Consider the following 12,791-nt stretch of genomic DNA (forward strand, 5'->3'; position numbering starts at 1 on the left):
TGTTTTAATTTTGTGGTGTTTTACACCAAGTGCCTAATATCTGCGACCAACCATTTTATTAACTCCTTTTTAAATTTTAATTTTTCTTTTCTTTTTATGTATTTATTTTTTAAGTTGATCTATACCAGATTTTGCTTTAAGTTACAGTATTTGAATTGGGCAGAATAAGTTTTTAAAAGTTAACTTTTAATTTCCCTTTTATGTTATCAGATGGCATATTTTAAACATGGTTTAAAATACCAGTTTTTTAAAGCATAAATGGAAGTTCACATTGAAGAGCATAAAATAAGAAAAAAATGGTAATTGCATGTATTTGACTTAATAATTGGAATTAAATCAGCTCAATATTACACTTTTTTAAAGGTTTATTTATTATGTAGTGTTCTGACTGCATGTATGCCTGCAGGCCAGAAGAGAGCACCAGATCTCATTATAGATGGTTATGAGCCACCATGTGGATGCTGAGAATTGAACTCAGGACCTCTGGAAGAGCAGTTGGTGCCCTTAAACCTCTCTGAACCATCTCTGCAGCCCTACATTTCCTTTTTATATGCTTCCTTTTGGAATAGCATTTAACATTTCCTGACAGAGTGGCTTACTCATAGAAGTATTATATATGAATGTTTTGAAATTTGAATGAGGAGAACTTTGGGAAGACTGTCTTGAATGGAGTCTACTGAGTATGACTACGCTTTGTGTTTATTAAAGATGTCACCAGCATGCAAGGAAGGGAGCCTGTGTCATTGCCCAGGCATGCTATGAAGTAACAGTTTTCCTATTTTAATATTTTCTGATTTCATTTCTACCTTGGATAGGTAAAGCATTTTACAGCATTCTTAAAATCAATTAAATTGCTCTTTTCTGGAGAAATACACACTTTAATGGATGTAGCATGATTTTATTTCTTATGGGATTTTTTTTTCAGCATTTCATAGTTCACAAAGAAACTTTTCAAATGTCAGTGTATTAACAGCTGGGTTATCTTTGCATATTTAAGTGTCATATAACACAAAAGACTTCACATTAGCAGTCTCATGGGGATGTCCTGAGTAATACGTGTGAAAAAGAATGAAGTCAGAGTTGTTGAAGCAGAGGGAAATTAGCAAGTTTTTTAAGGGACAGATTATGAAGAAGCTTCATACAATGCAGTATTCTGATTGAAGTAGGAAAGTTGTCTATTTCCTCCATAGCTAATTTTGTTCTTGAATAATCACATAGGAATCTTATTGTAGTGTAGGGTACCCTTTTCCCATTCTTACCTGTGCTGTAGCAAGGTGTGGCCAAGGCTGGGCTGTTTATATAGATTGCTCTGACTGACAAACTGGCGTACTAGGTTAGTAGAGAGAGAATGGATTTTATGTATACACAAGCAAGGGTTTGTGTGCATTGTACCTTTGTTTCCTTTTTTATTCTATATTACTGTGTTAAATAAATGTTGCCCTTGACCCACCTGGTGAATTAATTTTATAATATATTTGATATATTTGATAATTTGATAATTGTGCTTGGAGTGTATTCTGGTTTAGTAAACCAATACTTTTAATTTAGCAGTTAATTGACTCTGTTGATTCACCCCTCACTTCTGACAATAAACTGACAAGTGGTTCAGAAATGCACACGTGCTTTTTATTGATAATGTCTTTGAACTATCTTTCCTTCATAAGTGCTACAATTTTCACTGGTTTTAGCAAACACGAGATGTATATGTTTTTTGAGTTATTTTTTCAAACAATTACTTAAAGCATTTCAATTTAAAGCTTTAACAGATCAAGACTATGATATTTAAAGTACTGAATTCAAATAAAAAAAGCTTGATAATGCTTTTCAGACTATAATGATATACTTAAAACTTTTGCTGTTTAAAAAAGTTTTTCTCTTCGTTTAGTGTGTGTGTGTGTGTGTGTGTGTCCACATGCCATAGTGTACATGTAGAGGCTAGAGACACCTTGAGGTAGCTAGTTCTCTCCTTATACTGTGTAGGTTTCAGGATTCAAACTCAGGTAGTCAGGTTTAGTGGCTGGTGTCTATACCCATTGGGCTACCTTGCCCCCCCCTGTAAATTCGTTGTGTGTATATGTGTACACATACTATGATGTACAGGTAGAGGGAAGAGGACAACTTGGAGTAGTCAACTCTAGCCATCTCTCTTCTGGGTCCCAGGGATTGAACTCCAGCCACTAGACTTGGTGGCAAGCACTTTTATCTGCTGATTTACCTTGCCAAGAAGTTGGGCTATTTTGACTGAACATTATCTTCTTTATACAGTATCATTCTTTGAATACTGATAGTTGTATCTCCATAGAAATTTTGCCATATAATCTTACCAATGGAAAAATTTTATGAGTATGTTATATCTCTATCATTGTTGTCTTAGACTATAGTCATGAATCTGGGGGAAGGAGCAATTTAATTAAGAGTAATAAGCTATCTTAGTTTTCTTAATATTTTATCATCTAGTTTTCTTAATATTTTATCATCTAACATTTGTTTTCAAGGAAGTGATTGTTAATATTCAAATCATTAAAATAAGCTTAAGAAATAATATACATTGTTACTATTTTATGTGACAGTCACAATCCAGTTTGAATCATGGAACTCAGATATTTCTGAAAATAAGCCACTGTAGATTTTTTCCATATTAAATTATTAAAATTAAAATAGTACCTAAAATTAAATCATCAGTAAATTTCAGTCTCTGTGTGCTATGAGTTTTTTATTTTTCAAAAAATAAATATTGAACATGGCGGACAATGAAGGCTGATGAGGAGCCAAGGACAATGGCACTAGGTTTCGATCCTAATACATGAACTGGCTTTGTGGGAGCTTAGCCTGTTTGGATGCTCACCTTCCTGGGCCTGGATGGAAGTGGGAGGACCTTGGTCTTCCTGTAGGGCAGGGAATTTGGACTGCTCTTCAGTATCGAGAGGGAGGGGGAATGGACTGGGGGGAGGAGAAGAGGAGTGGGGATGGGGGAGGGGAGTGGGGGGAGGGGGCAATGTGTGGGAGGAGGGGGAGGGGAATGGGAAACGGGGAGCAGTTGGAAATTTTAATTAAAAAAGAATAAAAATAAATAAATAAATAAATAAATAAATAAATAAATAAATAAATAAATATTTAGGCTACAGATACAGCTTAGTGGTAGGATGTTTGCTTAGACTACACAAGGTCCTGGATTCTATCTCTAGCACTGCCCAAACAAACAAACAAACAGAAACAATCAGTAAACCTCAGTCCATGAGCAAAATATTTGAACAGGCAGCTATAACGCTCTGTGGAATTGTTTAAAAGCAGCTGAGGTGCTGGATCTTCTGGGTTCCCAGTGGAAACAAAGGGCCACAGCAGGTAAGGGAAGATAGATTGTCAAGAGACAACCCATTGGAGTAGATGCTAGTATCCTAGTCTACAGAGAGGTCTCTAAGCCAGTCAGAACTACATCAAAAAGCAAAACAAACCAATGCCTCAAAACAAAAACAAAAACAAAAAAAAGCCAAGTAAGAGTAGAGGAATATAGCATTGTGGCTTAAAAACAAAAAACAAAAACAAAACAAACAGCTACCTCCCACAACCCAGTTTGTGTTCCAGTTTCTTCCTTGGTTGACAGCAATCATAAAGATAGCAATTGCATTTCCAGTGTGAGGCGCAGGTTCCTGGTCCCAGAGGGAATAGTGCAGATCTTACTTAGAGGTTACTCTGTGTTTGTTTGTGTGCGTGTATCTAATCTATTGGGGAGCTACCTGAAGGAGTGATGCAGGTATCATATATATATATAACCTACTTTTTATGATGGAAAGGCAGTAGACATAGATTGAAAATATTTAAAGGTAAATAGAAAAGAAATCTTGTAGTTGCTTTGTACAACATATGAGAAGCTATACAGTAGCCTTCCTGAGGTCTCAGATAAAATGTCTGGGGGAGACATTTTAATTTTTAGTGTCATCTCAGAAATATCAGGGCAGTCAGAGCATCATTGTATACAGGAAAGTTTGGAAAGTCATGTGGATTCATGTCAGGATACATGTTTATGAAAACCCAAGACCGTAAGTTTTCATCATTGCATGCATCTACATAGTGATACCCCTGTCTCATAAACACCCCCCCCCCCATGCCTGCTCCCAATAAGAACAAGAAAGGGTTGACTAAAACTCAAAGAAATAATGAATTGTAGAACTGTGACTTAGTTCGTATAGAAAGTAAAAAGCAGGGCATAGCAAGAAGAATGTTAAGGTAGTAGCCAATCACAGAGCCAGGTTGCAAAGACTAGGCAGAGTGTGTGTGTGTGTGTGTGTGTGTGTGTGTAGCGGGGGCAGATGGTTTTGCTTTTAAACTTGTTATTTCTGGAAACCTCTTGTGAAATCCTTGCTGCCAAAACAGTAAATCCCAGGGACTGGAGGAGAGTTAATAAATCTCCCAAGTCACCAAATTACCCTACCTAATTTATTTGTGTATGTGTGCCTGAGTGGATATGAATGCATCACTATGTAAAAAAGTTTATGGAGACCAGCAGGGGCGTTGGATCCCAGAACTGGATTTATAGGTGTTTATGAGCTGCTCATCGTGGATGCTCATGCTCATGTCTGAATATGAGTCCTCTACAGAAGTAGCAACTTATCTTAACCACTGAGCATCTTTCTAGCCCTTCGAATAATTTTGGACTACAGTCACAAGGCATGCAAGAATAGAAAATGTAGCACACTGAAAGATCTTAAACAATGGACAGACTCCATCCTTAAGGAAACCTAAGCAGTGGACTTCTGAGATAAACATTTAAATCAGTTTTTTTTAAAGTATACGCAAAAAGCTGAGGAAAATCATTCACAAAGCAGTAATGGAAAATGAAAATTGTGTATAAATAATAAGAAAATTGAAGAATACATATCTTTATGCACACATGGAATTTTCTTATAAATAGACTGTCTTTTAACAAACTTAAAAATGTTGAATTAAACAAAGTAGTTTTACTGGACCATGATGGAATGAACTGGAAATTAAACAGTTATAAAATCTTCAAATGTTTGGAAATTGAACAATGTACCTCATACCCATAGGCTCATATGAGAAATCACATGGCTCATAGGAGAAATCACAAAGGAGTTTAGGAAGTACCTTGGGATGAGTAAAAGTAAAATACTGCACAGCAAGATGTCTGAGAGTCAGCGTGGTCACTTAGAGTTTCACAGCTTCCGCTAAACAGTGCTAGACCTCACATCATTAGCCTCTGTGTATCTGAAGGCTCATGAGTGAAGAGCAAGCCTACCCGAGGACTAGCAGAAGGATGAAGATAGCAATAACCAGTCATAGAACCAAGAGCAGGAGACTATAGAAAAAGCAAAACCAAAACAGATTCCTTTAAATAAGCCTTCAAATTGACAGACTTTAAGTTTGTTTAGTAAGGGTGGGGGTAGGGGCAAGGAAAAGACTCAAATTACTAAATCCTAAGGTGGACATTGCTACTGAGTTGCATAAAACATAAAAAATGAGTAGCTTCACAATCAAATTAGCCAGCAATGGACAAATACCTAGGAATAAAACTACAAACTGATCCAAGAATTAGAAAGTTTGCAGACTTAAAATAAGTAAGGAGATTGAATTATTGAAGAATTAATCACTGGTAACTTTTAACATTTAAAGGAGAATTAACACTAATCTTTTGAGGCAGCTTATTCATAAATATAACTAGCCAGCCATCTAGCCAGTCAGCGAGTCAACCAAAGCAACAGAGGATCTCTTTAATGCATTTGTAACAGTTCTTAGCAAGGTCTTAGCAGAATTCAGCGGATGTCTAAATAATATCCTGATATGAACAAATGTGATTAATCCCAGGAATCTAAGCATGGTTCAACATGGGAAATGCATTAACATGAAAAGAAAGAAACGAAGCTGCCTCTGTTTGAGGTGACATGCTTTTGTTTATAGAAAACATTAAAAAAATTAGGCAAATTTTTAGTGAAGTACCAGGATTAAAAAAGTCAAACAGAACCCAGACACTCTTTACAGTAGCATCCAAATTATGTATGTATCTCCTCTCTAACAAATGCTTTTGATCTGGTCTGTAAAATTGAATGTGTTGGACTTTCATTTACTTGAGAATGTTTTCAAGTGATTCTTGAGGCTTGGCTTTTTTCCCTCCCTCCCTCCCTCCGCTTTTCATGTGTTATTTAAAGAAACATTGTTTAATTTGTAAATATATGAAAAGTTCAATGATGTTTCTGTTACTAATTTTTCATTTAATTGTGGTCTCACAACAGTGTATACTTGCTATTTTTTTTTTTTTTTGGCTGTGTTAAGTTGGCTTTTATGATCCAGAATTTAGTCAGTCTTGCTGAATAATTGCGAACTTTTCAAGAATCTATATTCTTGTCTTAATGAATGAGATGGTCTATAATACCCATTTTATCCAGACAATTGATTATGTAGTTGAATTCAGTTCTGCTCTATCTTTACTGTTTTTGTTTGTTTTGTCTTGTCTGGTAGATCTGCTAATTTGGGACAGTAGGATATTAATATCCATAACCACCATGATAGATTTGTTTGTTTTTCTTGTAGCTAGCTTTTGCTTCACACGTTCTCACTTTTTATGATTACTTGCATACTCTGTCATTGATTATTATGGCATCCTGGTGTATTTTGTCCCCTTTGTCATTATTTGTTTCCTGGTTAACTTCTTTTTTTTTTTTTTAAATTTTTATTTATTTATTTATTTATTTATTTATTTATTTATTTTTGACTTTTTTGAGACAGGGTTTCTCTGTGTAGATTTGGAGTCTCTCCTGGAACTAGATTTTGTAGTCCAGACTGGCCTCAAACTCACAGAGATCCACCTGCCTCTGCCTCCTTCCAAGTGCTGGGATTAAAGGCACGTGCCACCACCCGGCTCTGGTTAATTTCTTAAACTGAAGTTTGTCCTGTCTTAAATTAGTATAACTATTCTAAGCTTTTTTTTTAAGTTAATAATTGTGATATCTTTTTTCCTATATTTCTGAATCATTTCTTTGAAGTACTTTCTTTTTGTCTCAACTTAAAACCCTCAATATACACTCAGGTCCTTTTAAAATTAATTGAAAATTTAATAAAATATGCTTATTTAATATGCTTCTAAGTTTTCTGAATGTACTGTGCACATCTTTTTTTTTTTTTTTTGGATTTTTCAAAACAGGGTTTCTCTGTGGCTTTGGAGCCTGTCCTGGAACTAGCTCTTGTAGACCAGGCTGACCTTGAACTCACAGAGATCCGCCTGCCTCTGCCTTCTGAGTGCTGGGATTAAAGGTGTGCACCACCGCCCGGTTACTGTGCATATCTTAATAAATTTATTTGTTAACTTATTTATGTGTGTGCATAGTAGCCTATGTTTTCCATTAAAGCCCTCAGTATAATAGACATAATTTAAAAAAATCCTAGTCTAATAATTCAGCATTCCAGATCTGTCATAGTCTGGTTCTAATGATTTTTAATTCTCTTTTCCCTTTCTAGGTATTCATCTGTACTTTTTAATATACTTTGTGAATATTCTATTTTGACAAATGGTACTTCTGTAAATGAGCCTTCAGTAGAGTGTGGGAAGGATTGTGTATGGTAGAGGGAGTCTTCGCTAGTCCTGTGATGAGGGCTTTTAACCTTTTGGTGAGTGTGTACCTGCAGTGTTAAAATAAAATCCCCTGGTGCTTCTATTTTTTCTTCGGCCTTAGGTGGGATAGGATGAGCACAGCTGACTAGAGTTAGGTATGTCCCAAGGAAAAGGATTTCTCAGGGGATTTGGCTTTGACAAACTCCAGCCTGTAAGGCTCAGGTGAAGGGTTTCTCCTGAGGACAATCTCTGTTAAGGAAGGAACGTTGCAAGGCATGTGGCACATAGCTTTAATCCCAGCACCTGAATCTCTGAGATTGCTAGGCCAGCCAGGGTTACATGGTTGGACCTTGTCTTAAAGTGAAACAAGACAACCTGAAATTTTCTGGTGTAATCAGAATACTTTCTTCCACGGCCAGAATCATGAAGGATTTTTCTCTGATAAATCTGGAAACTTATGTCAGTGAGGCTTGTACAGTTGTGTGTGTGTAGTGAGGCAGGAGGTCTCGGTTCTGGTAAAGGGTGATCCTCTGTAGCAGTTTGCCCTGTGTTCTTGTTTCTAGAGCTTGTTGACTTTTTACGCCGTTAGGAAACAGGAGACTAGAAAACAGAAATTGTTTCATTAATGGATGTAGTGATTCCTGGGTGATCAACTTATTTCTCATATGCTCTGTTTTCTGTTCATTCTGGTGCATCTGTGGAAAGTTCACAGTGTTTCCCAGATCCTTCTACTTGATGGTCTAGATGAAGCCTTGTTTACTGGTTATGCTGGCTAGCTTTATGTCAGGTTGACACATATGAGAGGAGGGAACCTCAGTTGAGAAAATGCCTCCAGATGTAAGCAGATAATCCTGTAAAACATGTTCTTAATTACTGCTCATTGTAGATGGGGACACCCCTGCTTAGTGGCCCTGAATTCGATAAGAAAACAGGCTGAGTAAACCGTGAGGAACAAGCTACTAAGCAACACTCCACCATGGCCTCTGCATCAGCTCCTGCCTCAACATTCCTGCCCTGTGTTTCCATCCTGACTTTTTTTGATGATGGACAGTGATGTGGAAGTGTAAGCCAATAAACTTTCCTCCCCAAGTTGCCTTGGTCGTGGTGTTTCTTTACAGCAAGAACAGTGACTCAGACAGGGATATATCTTATTTTTAAGGCACGACCTGTTTTTGTGTGTGTCTCAACTGATTGGCAGAGATCTAATGGAAATCTCTACACTTGGCAGGGTCATAGCATCATTGTCTTTAGTATCTTCTTCGATAGAGAATCCCGTGTTTAGAAGACTTGTAAGACCTTTCTGTGGGTGAGACTTGGGAAAACATACAGAGAAAGGTACAAGGATTGGTTGATTCTCTTCGAGTGTTTTACTGTGGGCCATGGCCCACATTACAACACTGAGAGATTTGAAGGATGTCAATAAAATGTACTGTAAATTGTAAAATGTAAATAAAATGTAAAATTGACAGCACCCAAGTCTAGAACTTGGGACATTTATGGATAAAATAATGATAATCAGTTCAATCAGACTTCCTCTACTTTGTGGGGGATGTTGTCTAAAATAGTAACCATAAATGACATGCCGTTAACTGATGTTTACTCCTTTTGTAGTGAGTCACACTAACTTGCTTCCTGAGACGCTCTTCTCTAATAACTAGCTTGACCTAACAGAATGAGTTGGTCTTTTTCCTTGCCATGATGTCATTTCCTTGTAGGTAAAACCATCAGAATCACTTGTAAATGTTAGTATTCCATGCAATCAACTTAAATATCTTGTCTTAGCCTGAAGTCTTATCACCAAAGCCCTAGACATTCCTTGTATGTAAATTGTTTTACTTGTCAGTCTTTTTTCTGATGCGATAATTGCTAAGGTCACAGGGAGGCCTGTCCTGTTTTGGCCAGAATCAAATAGTTTGAGAATAAAACAAAGAAACAGTGCTGGAATAAATCATATCATATTAATTCTCAGAAACTTTAAGTAGATGATATTGTTTCTCCTGGAGCTAAGTGAGCTTGTTAACATGACTCTGGCATTTGGCTATCTGATAAAACAGACCAACTGAGGTGTCCCACTCAGAGCAGTCAAGAGCGCTTGCTTCTTGGGAGCAGTTTGTTCATAAGCGAAGGAGTGTAGGGATGAGATGAGCATTTCTCCTTTATTAATTATAGAGGGATGAGTGTACCCTCTAGGAGTGCAACCATTTTTACTTCCTCTGGAAGGAGGAAGTCTTTTCTCTACCTTGCTTATCTGCTTATCCATTTCAGCTAGACAGCTGCTTTCTTTTTCCAGAATTCAGCACTCTTACACAGCTTTCTCTGACTCTTATCCTTTCACCTTGTGACAGAATTTCTGTTGTGCTTTTTGTTAAATGAGTGTTGTTATTCACATTTTATAATGATGTACTACATTCTTCTCTACAGTAGTTTGCTTTGATTGGATTTAGTGTCTTTCTACCTTCTTCAGTTTTATATTCAGCACTAGTGGAGCTCAAAGATTTTCTTGCATTAGTGCAACTATGTTTTGCAGTTGAACGAAATTGCCTTCTTAAACTTAGCTAGGGCACCCTGGAGACTGTAGCCTGGGCTTCTTGTATACTGTTGCAGCAACGCCATCTTAATATGTCTTCAGCGTAATCCATTAGTTCTTTTCATCTTGATGTTGGGTTTGATTTCCTATTACCTAGTTCTTTTTTTTAAATATTTATTTATTATGTATACAATATTCTATCTGTGTGTATGCCTGCAGGCCAGAAGAGGGCACCAAGACCCGATTACAGATGGTTGTGAGCCACCATGTGGTTGCTGGGAATTGAACTCAAGACCTTTGGTAGAACAGGCAATGCCCTTAACCTCTGAGCCATCTCTCCAGCCCCTTGCGTAGTTTTTTTTTTTAAAAAGGATTTAAAAAATTTATTCTTTTTTTAAAATTTATTTATTTATTAAAGATTTCTGCCTCCTCCCCGCCACCGCCTCCCATTTCCCTCCCCCTCCCCCCGATCAAGTCCCCCTCCCTCGTCAGCCCAAAGATCAATCAGGGTTCCCTGCCCTGTGCGAAGACCAAGGACCACCCACCTCCATCCAGGTCTAGTAAGGTGAGCATCCAAACTGCCTAGGCTCCCACAAAGCCAGCACGTGCAGTAGGATCAAAAACCCATTCCCATTGTTCTTGAGTTCTCAGTAGTCCTCATTGTCTGCTATGTTCAGCAAGTCCGGTTTTATCCCATGCTTTTTCAGATTGGGCCAGCTGGCCTTGGTGAGTTCCTGATAGAACATCCTCATTGTCTCAGTGTGTGGGTGCACCCCTCGCGGTCCTGAGTTCCTTGTTCATGCTCTCTCTCCTTCTGCTCCTGATTTGGACCTTGAGATTTCAGTCCGGTGCTCCAATGTGGGTCTCTGTCTCTGTCTCCTTTCATTGCCTGATGAAGGTTAATATTCAGGAGGATGCCTATATGTTTTTCTTTGGGTTCACCTTCTTATTTAGCTTCTCTAGGATCATGAATTAAAGGCTCAATGTCCTTTTTTATGGCTAGAAACCAAATATGAATGAGTACATCCCATGTTCCTCTTTTTGGGTCTGGCTTACCTCACTCAGGGTAGTGTTTTCTATTTCCGTCCATTTGTATGCAAACTTCAAGAAGTCATTGTTTTTTACTGCTGAGTAGTACTCTAATATGTATATACTCCATACTTTCTTCATCGATTCTTCCATTGAAGGGCATCTAAGTTGTTTCCAGGTTCTGGCTATTACAAACAATGCTGCTATGAACATAGTTGAGCATATACTTTTGTTGTATGATAGGGCATCTCTTGGGTATATTCCCAAGAGTGGTGTTGCTAGGTCCAGGGGTAGGTTGATCCCGAATTTCCTGAGAAACCGCCATATTGCTTTCCAAAGTGGTTGCACAAGTTTGCATTCCCACCAGCAATGGATGAGTGTACCCCTTTCTCCACAACTTCTCCAGCAAAGGCTATCATTGGTGTTTTTTATTTTAGCCATTCTATCAGGTGTAAGATGGTATCTTAAAGTTGTCTTGATTTGCATTTCCCTGATCGCTAAGGAAGTTGAGCATGATCTTAAGTGTCTTTTGGCCATTTGAACTTCTTCTTTTGAGAATTTTCTGTTCAGCTCAGTGCCCCATTTTATAATTGGGTTGATTAGCCTTTTACGGTCTAGTTTCTTGAGTTCTTTTTATATTTTGGAGATCAGACCTTTGTCAGTTGTGGGGTTGGTGAAGATCTTCTCCCAGTCAGTGGGTTGCCTTTTTGTCTTGGTGACAGTGTCCTTTGCTTTACAGAAGCTTCTCAGTCTCAGGAGGTCCCATTTATTCAATGATGTCCTTAGTGTCTGTGCTGCTGGGGTTATACGTAGGAAGTGGTCTCCTATGCCCATGTGTTGTAGTGTACTTCCCACTTTCTCTTCTATCAGGTTCAGTGTGTTCGGACTGATATTGAGGTCTTTAATCCATTTGGACTTGAGTTTTGTGCATGGTGATAGATATGGATCTATTTTCATTCTTCTACAGATTGACATCCAGTTTTGCCAGCAGAATTTGTTGAAAATGCTCTCTTTTTTCCATTGTATACTTTTAGCTCCTTTATCGAAAATCAGGTGTTCATAGGTTTGTGGGCTAAAGTCAGGGTCTTCTATTCGATTCCATTGGTCGACTTCTCTGTTTTTATGCCAGTACCATGCTGTTTTCAGTACTGTAGCTCTGTAATAGAGTTTGAAGTCAGGGATGGTAATGCCTCCAGACAGTCCTTTATTGTATAAGATTGTTTTGGCTATCCTGGGTTTTTTGTTTTTCCATATAAAGTTGGTTATTGTCTTCTCCAGATCTGTGAAGAATTTTGATGGGATATTGATGGGGATTGCATTGAATCTATAGATTGCTTTTGGTAGAATTGCCATTTTTACTATGTTGATCCTCCCAATCCAAGAGCAAGGGAGATCCTTCCATTTTCTGGTATCCTCTTCAATTTCTTTCTTCAAAGACTTACAGTTCTTGTCAAATAGATCTTTCACTTCCTTGGTCAGAGTTACCCCAAGATATTTTATGCTATTTGTGGCTATCGTGAAACGTGATGCTTCTCTGATTTCCCTCTCTGCTTCCTTATCCTTAGTGTATAGGAAGGCAACTGATTTTTTGGAGTTGATCTTGTATCCTGCCACATTACCAAAGGTGTTTATCAGCTGTAGGAGTTCTTTGGTAGAGTTTTTGGGGTCGCTTAT

At 37.8% G+C, this 12,791-nt stretch overlaps 1 protein-coding gene across 1 annotated transcript in view; it reads left to right on the top strand.

The window, feature by feature from the left end:
• The window catches only part of Fbxl17 (F-box and leucine rich repeat protein 17), a 465,950-nt gene that overhangs the window by 21,488 nt on the left and 431,671 nt on the right, over window positions 1-12,791 (top strand). The gene's annotated exons all lie outside the window — the stretch shown is intronic.

Source organism: Chionomys nivalis, chromosome 2, assembly GCF_950005125.1.
Source record: "Chionomys nivalis chromosome 2, mChiNiv1.1, whole genome shotgun sequence".
In the NCBI taxonomy this organism is placed as follows: domain Eukaryota; kingdom Metazoa; phylum Chordata; class Mammalia; order Rodentia; family Cricetidae; genus Chionomys; species Chionomys nivalis.